Source organism: Cyprinus carpio, chromosome A14, assembly GCF_018340385.1.
Source record: "Cyprinus carpio isolate SPL01 chromosome A14, ASM1834038v1, whole genome shotgun sequence".
NCBI lineage: Eukaryota > Metazoa > Chordata > Actinopteri > Cypriniformes > Cyprinidae > Cyprinus > Cyprinus carpio.
Window position 1 is genome coordinate 26,692,072 of NC_056585.1, and position 15,087 is coordinate 26,707,158.

The 15,087-nt window shown below is 34.9% G+C and overlaps 3 pseudogenes; all 3 read right to left on the reverse strand.

Moving 5' to 3' along the window:
- Positions 1-909: 909 nt before the first annotated feature.
- On the reverse strand, positions 910-5,447 carry LOC109066911 (annotated as a pseudogene).
- Positions 5,448-9,368: 3,921 nt separating this feature from the next.
- On the reverse strand, positions 9,369-10,259 carry LOC122147544 (annotated as a pseudogene).
- Positions 10,260-14,307: 4,048 nt separating this feature from the next.
- The window catches only part of LOC122147545, a 13,896-nt pseudogene continuing 13,116 nt past the window's right edge, over positions 14,308-15,087 (reverse strand).

The window sequence follows — 15,087 nt, forward strand, 5'->3', positions numbered from 1 at the left end:
ATCATAAGATATTCTGTAATTCATACTGATTGGTTAAGCGCATCACATAATCAGGTGTGCTTTAATTCTGAACCAGTTTGCTGTTTATATTGAACTGCTATCAGTCTAAGCTAATCTATTGTACAATAAGACTATTTTGGTCCATTTTGTGACAGTAACTTAAAACAAGCCGACACATTCTTGAATAAACGTTGCTTTACTATGCTTTTGGCTTTACAAGGACCTGGTAGTCGCTCGGTGTATCTTATTCTGTTCATATCTTGAAAGTGCATGTATATAACGTTTAATAACTCTCTTCTCGTATACTGTATATACATACTCTTGGTCTAGTTCACTAGATTTACTCAAAGTAAAATTACAACCAAGAGGAAACCCACAGAAACAAACTGTGACTGGGACATGCACATAAATTTTACAAAACATGTCGGAACTGGAGCACATGCCATGTAAGCTTCACACTGCATAATGAATGTATACTGTACCACTGAATCAAGCACTGATAAATGGTTGGAGGAACTGGAATCCTTTGGTAAAAAATGCCAATGTAATTAGTTGCATTATGCAAACAACTGAGAAGTGCAAGGGCGTCTGAAGCAGATGTGCTCTTTGCACTGTTGTTGTTTATGTCCTGAAGATTCAAAAAAAGCTGTAGGCGGTTCTCTCTGACTTTGCCGTTTTGTTCATTTTGCAATTATCCTGAGATTTTAATCTATTTCACAAAGTCAAAAAAAGAGAAAACACTTTACCTTCAATTTAATATCATGATCACAATCATTTAAATCACTGAAAGGTTGTCTTTTAAAGGTTTATTTTTCCCCTAATGCAATGCACACACATAAAACTAACTCCTAACTTTTCAATGGTAGTATACAAATGGTAACTATCTGCCATGTTGAAAAAAAACTCGTTCTAGAAAAAGTATACAACAAGGAGATATCCCACATTTCGCACTCTGGAATAATTAACAAATCCCCGGAAGAACAGCAGGAATCCTGGTGTAACAAAAAAAGAAATCACATATTAGTTTATATTAATAATTAAAAAAATATATATAAGTGAATAATAATAAAGTAATGATATAAAATAATATTTACAGCAAAGTTAATAATATTAAAGAAATTTGAGTTGCGTTGAAAATGCATTCACCCTCAGGCCACTCAAGATATATTTTTCTCTTTTTTTATCATCAGATCAGATTTGGAGAAATGTAGCATTACATCAGTGTCTCAATGGATGCTCTGCAGTGAATGGGTGCCGTCAGAATGAGAGTCCAAACAGCTGATAAAAAAATCACAAGTAAATCCACAGCACTCCCAGTTCATCTTAATGTCTTCTGAAGCAAAAAGCTATTTGTTTATAATTTTTTAAAAAAATCCATTAAGGCGTTTTAACTTCTGGCCAAAATATGAGTCCATAATAATGTTTCCTCCAGTGAAGGGTTCATCTCCTGTTGTCTCTCACATCAAAATCCAACCACATATTTGTTTAGAATTTTTTGGACAGTTTTGTTTATTTAGTTTATTACAAACAAGCAACTTTTGTCTTCTCCAGATGTTAACTGATGGACTGGATTGCTTGTGGATTACTTGTGATGTTTTTATCAGCTGTTTGGACTCTCATTCTGACGGCACCCATTCACTGCAGAGCATCCATTGCTGAGCAAGTGATGTGATGCTACACTTCTCCAAATCTGTTCCGATGAACAAACAAAAATCTTGGATGGCCCGAGGGTGAGCACATTTTCAGCAAATTTACATTTTTCTTTAATAATCATTTTTATTGAATAAAAAATTATTTACACTAAAGTGCAAATGTACACTCACCTACAACAAGGAAAAACCTGTACATCAAGGGAGAAAAAAAAACCCACCACAGCCAGTACTGGCCGTCAAAATATCCAGGGAAGTAGGTAGAAAACTGTTTAATCACAGAAAGAAGAAGAGTGAGTGTTGTTATATCCTCTAATAATTAGCACCTTAAACTAAAAAAATCCAACTGCTCGGCTTTAAATATTAATCCGCTGCTACAGTTTATGATGATGTAATATGTAAATCATCTCATGTCATACCCTGACAATCAGGACCCCTTGACCAGGGACAGTCCGAACCCAGAGATGGCTCCATAGCGGTCCCCGCAGGACGTGGTCAGACAGAAGGACAGGAAGAAGCCAATCCAGTTAAAGAGGAACGCCACTGATGAGGCAAAGAAATTAAGAGCTATATTTACATATCTAGCCATCAGCTAGGACTGTGTGATACAGACATGATATATGGATAATTATTGGGATTTGTTCAATAATGATAATATTTTGCTGAGGATGTTTTTGTTCTGGTTCAGGCATGTGATGGATAAATAAATATGACACTAAAACACCAGTAGGTGGCAGTAAGACCCTGTCTGAATGAGTGATTCATTGAATCATTCTTTCAAACGATTCATTTAGATATGAAGCATGTGGCTGCCTTTACGAATGAATCACTGAGTCAAATGATTCGTTCAAAAACAGATTAACTCAGGATAGAAACAATGCTGATCCATCTTTGATGGTAACTATTTTCATTATCGAAATAAAAAAAAAAGACAATAGTGTGTCTAAAATGAAACAATATTAATTCTTATTTGTTGAATGGTCGTGCTAATATTTAGGAAAACTGCGGTTGCTTGTGTGATATTACTTAAATATATAAATATGAAAAACAAAAACCTGTACAGGGATTATTTTCCATTCGTGACGGATTATAGGAGCATTTTAACTGCATTTTCAAAAAAGCGCAGTGAATGCATTTGGACTCTCAAGACGTGTTTGTGTTTCTTTTTTGCAAAGCGAGTGACATCCTCAATAACGTCAGCTCACATATCGTTAAAAATAACAATTACGATATTATTGCAGCTGATAAATCTCACACTACCCTACCATCAGCCCAACTATTCACCCATCCAAAATGCACAGCAGCGTATCTTAAACAGAAATAAAAAAAAAAACACCACACTGATGCAGAATGTGTTGAGTACTGAGCACTCTTACTGAAAAACGTAAGCATGAAAATCCCATCATTCCCAACACGTAGCTGATCCGTATCATCAAAGCTGTCTCTGGCAATGAAGTCCTCCTCCTGTAGCACAAGAAAAGAGTCAAAGACTGAACAACTATCTGTAAATACCCCTAAATCGTTCAGGAACGCTCACCCTGTCGGTGACTAGAGGGACGGTGGCCTCCGCTTTGCTCCTCTCAGCCTCGTCGTATGACGGCAGTGACGTGGCAACATTGTACGACGGGGGTTTGGGGTAAACCTCATCCTCCTTGTACTCAAAGAAAGCTATCAGACACAGAGTGAAAGGGTTAGGACTCAGTAATCTCTGGCCCGCGGTGGTCACTGCGCACGTGTGTTACCTGCGTTACTCGCCGCGATGCTGCTGTACGGTGGAGGCCCGTCAGCGGCTTCCTGAAACACCTCCACTGACTCCTCCTCATTATTCAACTACACAACAACAAAAAAATAAAGTATACATTATTATATACAAATAAAATGTGTATATAATGTTAATTTTAATAAGATTAATATAACATTTTCATACAAAAACTAAAATAATGACATCATATATGTATGTTACACACTTTTTTTTATATACAGTACAGGTCAAAAGTTTGGAAACATTACTATTTTTAATGTTTTTGAAAGAAGTTTCTTCTGCTCATCAAGCCTGCATTTATTTGATCAAAAATACAGAAAAAAAAAGACAAATGTAATATTGTGAAATATTATTACAATTTAAAATAATTGTTTTTAAATTTATTATACTTTAAATTATCATTTATTTCTGTGATGCAAAGCTGAATTTTTAGGATCATTATCACATGATCCTTTAGAAATCATTCTAATATGATGATTCATTATCAAAGTTGGAAACAGTTCTGCTGCTTAATATTTTTTCAGAACATGTGATACTTTTTTTAGGATACTTTGATGAATAAAAAAGTAAAAAAAAAAAAAAAAAAAAAAGAAGCTATGGTTTTTAAAATCTAAATATTTTGTAATAACAATATACACTAATGGTCAGTAATTTGGGGTCAGTCATTTTTTTTTCTTCTTTCTTTTTTGTAAATAAAATCAATACTTTTATTCAGCAAGGATGTGTTAAATTGATAAAAAGTGATAGTAAAGAAATAAAATAATAGAATATATATTATTAGAATTTTTTTTATTTTTTTTTGAATAAATGCAGTTCTTTTTAACCTTTTATTCATCAAATATATTAGACAGCAGAACTGTTTCCAACACTCATAATAAATCAGAATATTAGAATGATTTCTAAATGATCATGTGATAGACTGGATGTTACATGTGACACTGAAGGCTGGAGTAATGATGCTGAAAATTCAGCTTTGCTTCACAGGAAATATATTATTTTTTTAAAGTATATTCAAATAGAAAACTATTATTTTAAGTTGTAATAATATTTCACAATATTACTGTTTTTTCTGTATTTTTGATCAAATAAATGCAGGCTTGATGAGCAGAAGAGACTTCTTCCAAAAACATAAAAATAAAAATGTTTAAACTTTTTGTTACTGTATACCACACACAATACTTATATATGTCTTTAAATATGTATGTGTACACACACAAAGTCAATAACGCAAACGGTTTCTCTAGCTTTCTCTTTGTCTGTTTTTTGTCGTCTTGAGACCATATTCCGATGTTGTGCCGAATCCCGTCGAGTTCTTTATATAATATAAAAGTATTATATTTTAAATGTATATTTTAAGATAATAATTTAAACGTTACTTTGAGACCATATGTGTGTATACATATCACAAAACTAAACCGGTTCACCTCTGTCTGGTCGTAAATCATTAACTTCAACAGCTTCATCATGAGATCAAATATCACTGCATTGATAACGACAACCTTAGATGATAATTTAACGTTACCATGACGGAAAGAACGGAGTGTATATTGTATTTATATTCTCTGTTGTTTTTCCGGTTTGTTGTCATTGAGAACTGAAGGCCGCGGAAGCAGCGGCTAGTTAACTAGCTAATTAATCCATCGGACTTTATCCTCATTATCATCAAAACAGTACAGTTTGGAGACCGAGACATTATTATTAAAACCTCACCGACTCGACACAAGTCCATAAAACACCCGAAATCACTGAAAAACCCCTCAGAAAACCAAACGAGCTTGATCGTGTTTGCTAACGTTAACGTTACTTACCTGCTGATATCCACTCCTCTGATCCGTCATTCTTCCGCGTCGATATCTTCACTTAATCACTCATACAGGAGAAGTGAGCACTAGTTTAACCTTACTTCTACTTAATATCACAAACGGTCCGTTCCTTAATTAAAAGAGCCTCGTATGGCGAGAGTGTGACAGTGCTTGGCTAATCTAGTGCGAACAATGGCGACTGCGCATGCTCAGTCGGCTTCGGCGCAGGCTCGGTCTCAAAGATTAGTGTGCTTCCTGTCTAGACTGCACCTCAGCCGCTAGAGGCGCGCTCCGCTCAGCTGTCTAATTAGTCAGCTCACTAGGATTCGACACAAAGCCCGTGGGTGTATTTATGTGTTGTTATGTAACCAATTAAAAGAGTTTCCATTAGTAAACTGTTGAACTAAAAGCAGCTTTGATCTTTTATACTTTCACTTTACAATGACTAGAGAGATTAGTGAGAGCATATTCCCCGTCATATTCAGGATTACATAACACCAAAAAAGTAATAATCACTGTAGGCTAAGTGTAGTGAGGCTGTAATACTTGATTCTGGAGGGCGTATGATTTATTGTTATTGTTGCTCAGTCAGTCATGTATGAACTTGATTACACTGAACTGCATATTTTGAAATAGATTATTGGAAATGTTTTTGACTTTTTAACCACATGATGGGAAATGCCTCTTTAGTCTAATAGTTTCACACAGTTAAAAAATATAATATGGCACAGATAAATGTGTAATTGCTGTCTTCCACAAGTGTTGTCATTGCTAACTGAAATAAGCTGAAATAAATAAAATATTAGATGAAAATGTAAAAAAAAAAAATGTAAAACTAAAAAAAAAATTGTAAAAATCAAAATGAAATGAAAAGTTTTAATTTCTTAATTAAAAGTGAAATAAAATATATATTAAGGATATATATACACACACTACTTTTCAAAAGTTTGGGATCAGTAAGATTTTTAATGTCATTTAAAAAAGTCTCTTCTGCTCACCAAGGCTGCAATTATTTGACCAAATACTTTAATATACTTATAAAAAAATTGTAAAATATTATTAACATTTAAAATAATAGTTTTCTACTTTAATATACTTATAAAATATAATTTATTTCTGTGATCAAAGCTGTATTTTCAGCATCATTACTCCAGCCTTCAGTGTCTTCAGTGTCATTCTGATATGATGATTTACTATCAGTGTTGAAAAACATTGCTTAATATTTATTAATTTTAATTTTTTTTTTGGAACCTGTGATATACCTTTTACAGGATTATTTGACGAATAAAGTAAAAAAACAGAATTTATTTAAAATCGAAAATCGTTTTAATCACGTTTATCACTTTAAATTTGCTGAAAGAAATTTAAAAAAAACTGACCCAAACTTCCTGAATGGTAGAGTGTGTATTGTTTTAAAATAATTTCTATTTTGAATAAACGCTGTTCTTTTTTACTTTTTATTCATCAAATAATCCTGAAAGTGTGTGTATATAATTAAATTAACAAGAAAATTAAAATATATAAACAAGCTAATATTAATAAATACTGTAATGGCGTATAAATAATACTTATCATCAATATCATATCAATGGTATAATACCAATACCATAATACCATATCATCAGTTCAAAAGATAAGTTTTTACTAATTTAATACCTGTTTCACCTGCTTAAATTCAGCCAAATTTAGGACATTTAAGTAGTTTTTTATAAACGTGCCTTAGAAAGAAATGTTACTGGTGTGCATCTTGAGACAAATCAATATTTTAAGATATATCAGTGCAAGTTTCTTTTCATGCATTTCAGTCTGGGACTGGGTTTAAGCCTTGTCTGTGAAACATAAACGTGATTTATTTGGTCACATTTAAAGACTTAGAACTCCTTTTCGATTATTATATAAACACATTTTAATTCAATACATCACATATTGAGAGGTCTAATAAAATAAACCAAATGTCATATAAAAACAACAGCAAAAGGAGTCAATTATTTTCTTCTCATCAGTATACTGTAGGTCTACGGCTCTTCCACCATCTTGTTGTGCACATCCATAATGCCTGAGAAAAAAATATAAAATATAAACAGGGGGGGGGGTATTAACAAATTTTCTTAAAGTTCTTTTCACGTCATTCCCCCAGAAGAGAGACAGAGCTTCAACACGTCACGTAAAACCACCGAAGTCAGAGTTACCTTTGAAATACTTGACTGTTTTGACCCTCAGCTCCTGTGTGGCGTCCTCATCGCACACAAACACAGTCTGTGGGTGCTGCTGGAACGCCGACACCGTCCACATGTGATTCACTCCCTCCTCTATGGCTTTATAGAGCGCAAACGCTTTATGTGAGCCGGTGATAAAGGATCAATGACCTGGAAACGTCATGTGATCATGTTAGCGTTCGTTGTAACCGCTAATGCTGTTGATGATGTATTTTTTCACACACGAGTTATGTAATCAGATGACTTTTTTCAAGTAACTAGTAATGCATTACTTTTAAAATGACAAGCAAATCTCTTTATTTTCATAAAAACAGTAAGAAATAAAAATAAAACAGTCAAATGCAAACTCAGAGTATGAAGCAAAGTGCATTAATTATATGTTAAATAACACAAATATAATTTATGTATTTAATCCCATTTTATTAACCAACGTCTTAACGTAATAAGCAAAAATAAATTTTATTGCTGAGGAGTGTTTGAACTTTCTTCTTTTGAATGCATTTTTTATTTTTTTTATCTTTTTATTAAATGTAAATTCATGTCTCAGACATATTTTCTCGGTTAATTAAACATTACTCACACTTCCGGAATAAAAATTATATTTATTTCTAGGCTATTCTATATATTAAAACCAAGTATAAATCTCATCAGTTTAGTGTTTATTTTAAATGCATTCTAAAATAATAACTCAAGGCAGTAACAATTTCAAAAATATATTTTATTTAAACAATTGTATATTTTATTTATGAACTGATGTTCCGCTGTTCTTTTTAATAATAAACTTATTTTTGGATCATCAGTCATCAAAGCTCGATAAACACTGGCCACAGATGCAGAGATGTACCTTTAATTTCAATAAGCTGATTTCTCAATAAAAAACCCCCACAGATCATGTTTTCAGGTCATTTGATTTTGACGTGACAAAGTGTTGATATATAATTGTGTTTTAATTAGTCTTCCCATTAACACCATTATATTGTTCATTCAGACTGATTCGTGAACTCACACAAACACAAGAGGCAGGATTTATCACATGAACAAATCATAACCATTGAGAATGCAAAAATTATCTGTTGCCGTTTTCATTCACCACTTTAGAAGTTCACCCAACTATGCTGACTTCTGAGAAACCTAGATTTGTGATACGGCCCATCTTTCTTATCTCTGGCATAAAGGCTCTTTGTTAGGTTTAAATCGAATTGTGCAATTTTAAATATCAGAATAGTGTGCATTTTCATAAACGACACATTTTAATTATAATTTTTATTAATCCTGCATTTTATTATATTATCATTTTTAAGTTAATTTGGCATTATATATATTATTTTTTGCATATAACTAGCTTACAATAAATGTCTGAAGGCAGATTGTGGCAAGAGAAATATGTAATTAGTTTAATTTGGCAATAAATCTGAGTCATCTGAGCAGTAGGAGGGGCTGACATTATAGACGTCATTAAGGTAGATTAGGAAAAGCACAAATGTGACCACTGGAGCACAAAAGCAGTCTTAAGTCTCTAGTATTTGTAGCAATAGCCAAAAATACATTGTATGGGTCAAAATTATAGATTTTTCTTTTAAGCCAAAAATCATTAGGATATTAAGTAAAGATCATGTTCCATGAAGATATTTTGTAAATTTCAGACCGTAAATATATCAAAACTAAATATTTGATTAGTAATCTCAATATTTAGATTTTTTTGCACCAACTTTAAAGATGAATTTCTCAATATTTAGATTTTTTTGCACCCTCAGATTCCAGATTTTCAGATAGTTGTATCTCGATCCAAATATTGACATATCCTAACAAACCATACATCAATGGAGAGATTATTTATTCATCTTTCAGATTATGTATAAATCTAAAAAATTGACCATTATGACTGGTTTTGTGGTCCAGGGTCCACGTATGTTGAACATTTGTACCTCTCGAGCATCCATCACTGTGCCAACACCCCTCTGACCGTCAGCGCCATGGTGGGGACTTTAGAGAGAGCGCCATCGAAGAAACGAGCGTTAGCCAGAATGGTGTCCATAGCTAGGGTCTTAACACGCGTTCGGGGACACCAGACTGGATCCAGGCTCATTGAACGCGATGTGGCCATCAGGTCCAATACCTGCAACACGATTACAAGCCAGCGTTGTTTAATGATGGCACTCACAGGTCACAGGTCAAAGTTCAATCGACTGTCTTACCGCCAACAAAAAGTTCGATTCCTCCAGCAGCTTTGATTTTGGCTTCAAAGTCCTGACACTCCTTCTCTAGATTGGACGCGTTGCCGTCTAGGATGTGTGCATTTTTCTGCTCGGATGTCGATGTGCTTGAAGAAGTTATTCCACATGAATGAATGGTAGCTTTCAGGGTGGTCTCTAGGAAGTCCTGTAAACAACAACAACCACTTGTACTTAGTTCAGTGTTCAACTAAACATACGACCCTTGATCCCCAAGCATAAACCAGCACTCACATACCTACATACTCATCCATATTAAACGTTTTCACATACTGAAAAGATATCTCTCCCTTCTTGTGATACTCGATCAGTTTCTTGTAGCATCCAAGCGGAGTGCTTCCTGCACAACACAGGTTATATGAACAGGATCTAGGATTTCAGATCAACGTGTTTGTGCAAAACAGTGAATTTTTTTATTTTTATGAGTCTAACCTGTTGGAAGACCCAGAGTGAAGAGTCGGTCTGGACCGGGATTAAACTTCTTGATCCTGTTCCTGATGTATTTGGCAGTCCATTCGCTGACCTGCTCATAGTCGTCCAGTATGATGAGCTTCATGGCTCCATCTGTGTCTGAGAGAAGCCAACCAGGTAAACTGTGTGTGTGTGTGTGTGTGTATAGTGTGTGTGTGTGTGTGTGTGTGTGTCACAGTCCGGCCCTGCCCTGCTCCAGACTTTAGCCCCTAAGATCAGGGCGGAAGTACAGCTGTAACTATAATTATAGGTCATTACTCTTTTTGACACACCAACACATACTGTTCTCAAGTTAACAACAAAAAAATAATCGGTTGCTCTGAGTTACAAAAAAATATTTATATAGAACAACAGTGACTAGAAAATCGCGATGACCACTGAAATTCATTAAAATCCTCATAAAAGACGCATAAAGAGGTTGTGGGTATTGAGTTCAATAAACTAAAACACTTACCGGGATCATATGTTGTGTAGCCGCCCCTTGCTCTTTCCGGCAGCAGCTCAGAGGAACACGGTCATGTGATCGAGAGCAAATGTTGCACTTTTTTCGCTGTTTGTGTATAAAACACATTGCGTCATCAAAATAGAATTTTAGGAATGATTTAGAAACAATGTATACACTTTAAAATAGCTTATTAATCCGTAAATGCATAGAAGCCACTTTCCAAGCAGAATGCACAATGAAATGCTTAAAAAAAAAGAAACTATTTTAATGGTCAACAAATGGTCTGTGAACGGAGGTGCTTTACCTTCAAACACGTTGATCAGTGATCACAGGAGGCCAATCTCAATTATGTTAGATGTTTTATGTTAGAATAATATATATTGTGTGTGTATGTATATATTTTATTTATGTGGAATATCAAGCTATATCAGGGATGAATGCAAATCCTGGGGGACACAATTAAATATTACATTTTGGTCATAATTAAAAAAAAACTTACTATGAACTAAATATAATTTCAACAGACAGTTAATTTGTTGGCATGTTTTACATTTTTTGTAATTAATTCAAAATTAAGGCCAAAATCCCCATTTAAGAGGGATATATTTACAATTTAAGCCAAATAAATATTTGTTTTTGTGGAAAGTGCCATAGAAACAACACACACAAAAAAAATTGAGAACTTACAATCAGGTGTTTCAAAAGGGTTTAAAAGACTGCAAGTAAACTGGATCCGAGATGCGCAAAAAAGGCAAACATAAGACGTTGAATGAAATGTGAAATAAAGCATTTATAAATTATTTGCCGCACTGGTCACATGGCTAAACCTGACAAATATTGTGACACACTTCATTTAACATGCACCTGTTCTGGCCTATGCGCTGAAGATAACCAGTATCGTGAGTAAATGTATTCAGAAATCAATACGTGAAGCAAACCGCATTTCACATTGTGTTAAAATAATTCCACAATACAAGCGTGCACACGTATGTTTCAATCTATATTTATTGAAACAACAGTTGACAGAACCAGCATATAACATGAATACTCAATCGTATGCAGACAGAATTGTTCTCAATCAAAGTCGTACAAGCATTGTGATTTATGTTTTCTTAATAAAAAAGGACATGCAAATGTAGCCACTGATTCTCTCGTTGGCAGAGTCACCCCGCCGTGAGGAGGATTTAGCATTAGCAGTCACTGGAAACATAAGTTAACATTAACAAAACATTATGTTGCATAACATAAGTGTAACGTTACGGAACATTACACAGCGCGGTTAATCGAGGTCCATGTCTGGCTTGGCTTCTGCGGCGTCTGCCAAGCCGCTTGCTCTGGCTGCCCGCTGGGCTGGTGCTAAGCAGGTTTTCCTTGTGTAATGCACCCCCGGCCCAATTCGGTCTCTTGAAGGGTCTCTCTTTTTTTGGCAATCCACGTTGGGCTTGGCTTTGGTCACACATAGGATTGCAAGTGTAGAAGAGCGCCTGTGAAACTGCCAAAGAGAACGTATTAAGCTGATCAGAGTTAGATGCATTGGATGCAGTAACATAGTATAGGGGATGCACAATGTGAACAAAACCTTTATTTTCAACGGTATTATAACTTCTCATACAGCTATATTTATTTACATTATTATTGCTATGAAAAATACATAACAAAGCAGTTAAAATGACAAACACAATAGGACACAATGACAAATGAATTAAAATCACAGTTGCAAAATTTCCCCAACACTGACTCTACAACCCTAACCCTACCTTTAAAACATAATACGTTTTCCAGGCACCCGAACCTTTACTTTGATATATAAATCCAACAGAAGTTTTAAACAAAAACCACTGGATAGTCCTCACTCTTATGGATCCAATATGAATTGGATTCGTTGCTAAAGATCTAAAAGTGATTCACGTGCGGAGCAGTGAGTGATTTTCTCCTGGTCGTTTGTTGTTTGATTAAACATTAATGACCGCACAGCAGCATGTCAATTAGACTGCTGGCTCTTTAGACAAGCTGCAACAGATCCACTACACTGAAACACATCCGTTTTTTCAATCACACCATTGCTTACATTAATTTATGCGCATATCTTACGGGGCTTGTTGAATACTCCGCATTCTGACATAATTATATGTGTATTTGAAACGCATTCCACGCGCAATAATGATGCGAAAGAGAACTCATTTAGCGATCACACAACAAGACTGAAAGTATTGCGTTCTGTGTGCACGGGCTTCGGCTGTATGTTCAGCGAGTGAGAATTTACATGCAGTTCTTTTTTCCTGCTTTGCGTTAATAACTTTATTAAACATCTGCACTCTTGAGAGTTTGATCAGCGTGCCCATGCATTGGTTTTCCAGGCTGTAGTCTTTGTAACTCTTTCCCCGCCATTGGATGAGTTATCTCGTCTTTAGAAGACAACGCTTCCCCTCCAAGACGAGTTTTTATGGCTTTTTTCTTTTTTCGTGTTTTCACTGTTATACACTCGTGGGCAATATTCCACATCTTCCTGGGTCGAGTACAAAACCTCCCGAACAAACAACCACGGACATACTGAGAACACACCTCTCCTGGTGTATCCATATGCATCTCGAGAAATAATGCGATCAACAGCATACGCAGTGTTAATTCAAAACTGTAATTGTTACGAGTACGAATGTTGATCCAGGAGCGATACATGTCTGTGCCAATTTGGATGTGTTGATGAACAGTGTACTGTTGTAAGGCTTTGATAATCATACTGATTTATCCAGTGCATTATTTTGATAATATTTAGATTTTCTCCCGTTTTGCTCAAAATTACCATTTTTATGGAACCTACATTATAGTCAAGTGGCGAAAAATGCTTTAAGCTAGAATAAAACAGTTTTTTGTTTTTAAAGTAGAGCCTGATCTTTATTTTTGGTGTTGCATATTCACACACTCAGACGCAATATATCGGAGCCATCAAATTTTGTGAATCAGCAAAATCGCTGCGTGGCTGGAAACTTTTTCAAAATCTGGTGCGAAAGAGTTAAAACTCTTTACCATTATGAACTGCCCTCTTTATTTTCTCCTTCATGCTGTTTCTTTAAATCACTCTTAAGGTCATGTGTCATGTATTTCGTCGTACTGGGCTACGGTGCAAACTTTGCATACCCAAAATAATATCTAGCAAATCTTTACCGAGACACCTTTCATTCCGTGGTTGCGATAGTCGGTGAGTCTGTAGCATGCTGCTGAATATAAACAAACTAGTGAACGTACCCTTGTTTTGGCCTGTATCTCAGGGTCAATGGGGGCTAAGGACTCTGTTGCTCTGCTGGTTCATTTTACTGTTTCATGCCAGATGCATGAATCGTTCACGCATCACTGTCGCAGGCACCTTCTGAACCTCCACTCCGCTCCTCCAGTGATGGTCATAACAGCTCTTCCTGTACATTCATGTAACGACATTGAAGCCAGTGTCCAACGGTAGGTGCAAAACCTCTGGTAACATTTATCGCAGGGCACAAGGGGCACACCTTGGTTTTGTAGGCCACTACAATGCTTCATGTATTGCTGGCATGGCTCGTCTGCCCACTCATCGAAAGGCTCTGGTCTCTCCTCAAACTCTGTGTAGCGTCTTGAGATGGGTTGGCGCGGACTCTAGCGCAAGAACATTTTTAATATGTTAATGCAAGCCTGCAAAATACATCATCTTTCAAAAAAAAAAAAAAAAATGGCATAACATAAGTATAATTAGCAAGGTCAAAAGAACCAGTACTTTGCACTTAGTGGACATAATTTGGTGCCTGAGTGTGTAACATCATAAATGATAGACCTCAAAAGATGTTTAGTACCTTCAGATCAACTAGTTTATCAACGTATACTTGTTTAGGCTGGTCTTCACCGTCCTCATACAGCCAGACCTCAGTGTCCTCCAGTTTTAATGAGAGAGCATCTCTGTCCTGTAAGAGAACGCAGACGGCAGTCAGGCACCGCTGAAGTTACTGCTAAAACTATTAAAATCTTTTTTGTTCATTCAAATGAAGGGCTGAAATAGAGAAAAAAGGGCAGAATGCTGCTAATGCAATAATCTGAAGTGTACTAAAATGGGACTAAAACCAAAATAAAACTAAGATTATATAGAAATATTTTAAAAAATTAATCAAAATGCAAAATTATTTAATCATTAAATAAAATTAAAATAAATACATACTAAATAATAAGCAAGATTAAAATTATAAATTAAAATAGACCTATAATATATAAGTAATATTAAAATAGACATGCCGTCCTGAGATATATTTTTTTCGTCATATTTTTAAATGCAAGTGTTTTATCTTTTCTATTTTCATTTCGGTTGATAAAGTTTAGTCATTTCGTAGACATTGAAAAAAAAAAAAAAAAAGTCTATATAGTGTTTATTAATTTTTATGTTGTTGATAAGTTAAGTTTGTATTTTAGTAGGGGCATTAAATTAAATACATCATGGATCAAGTTAATCCATTTTTAATAACGTGCACAATAACATAAATGTCTGGCGATCTTTA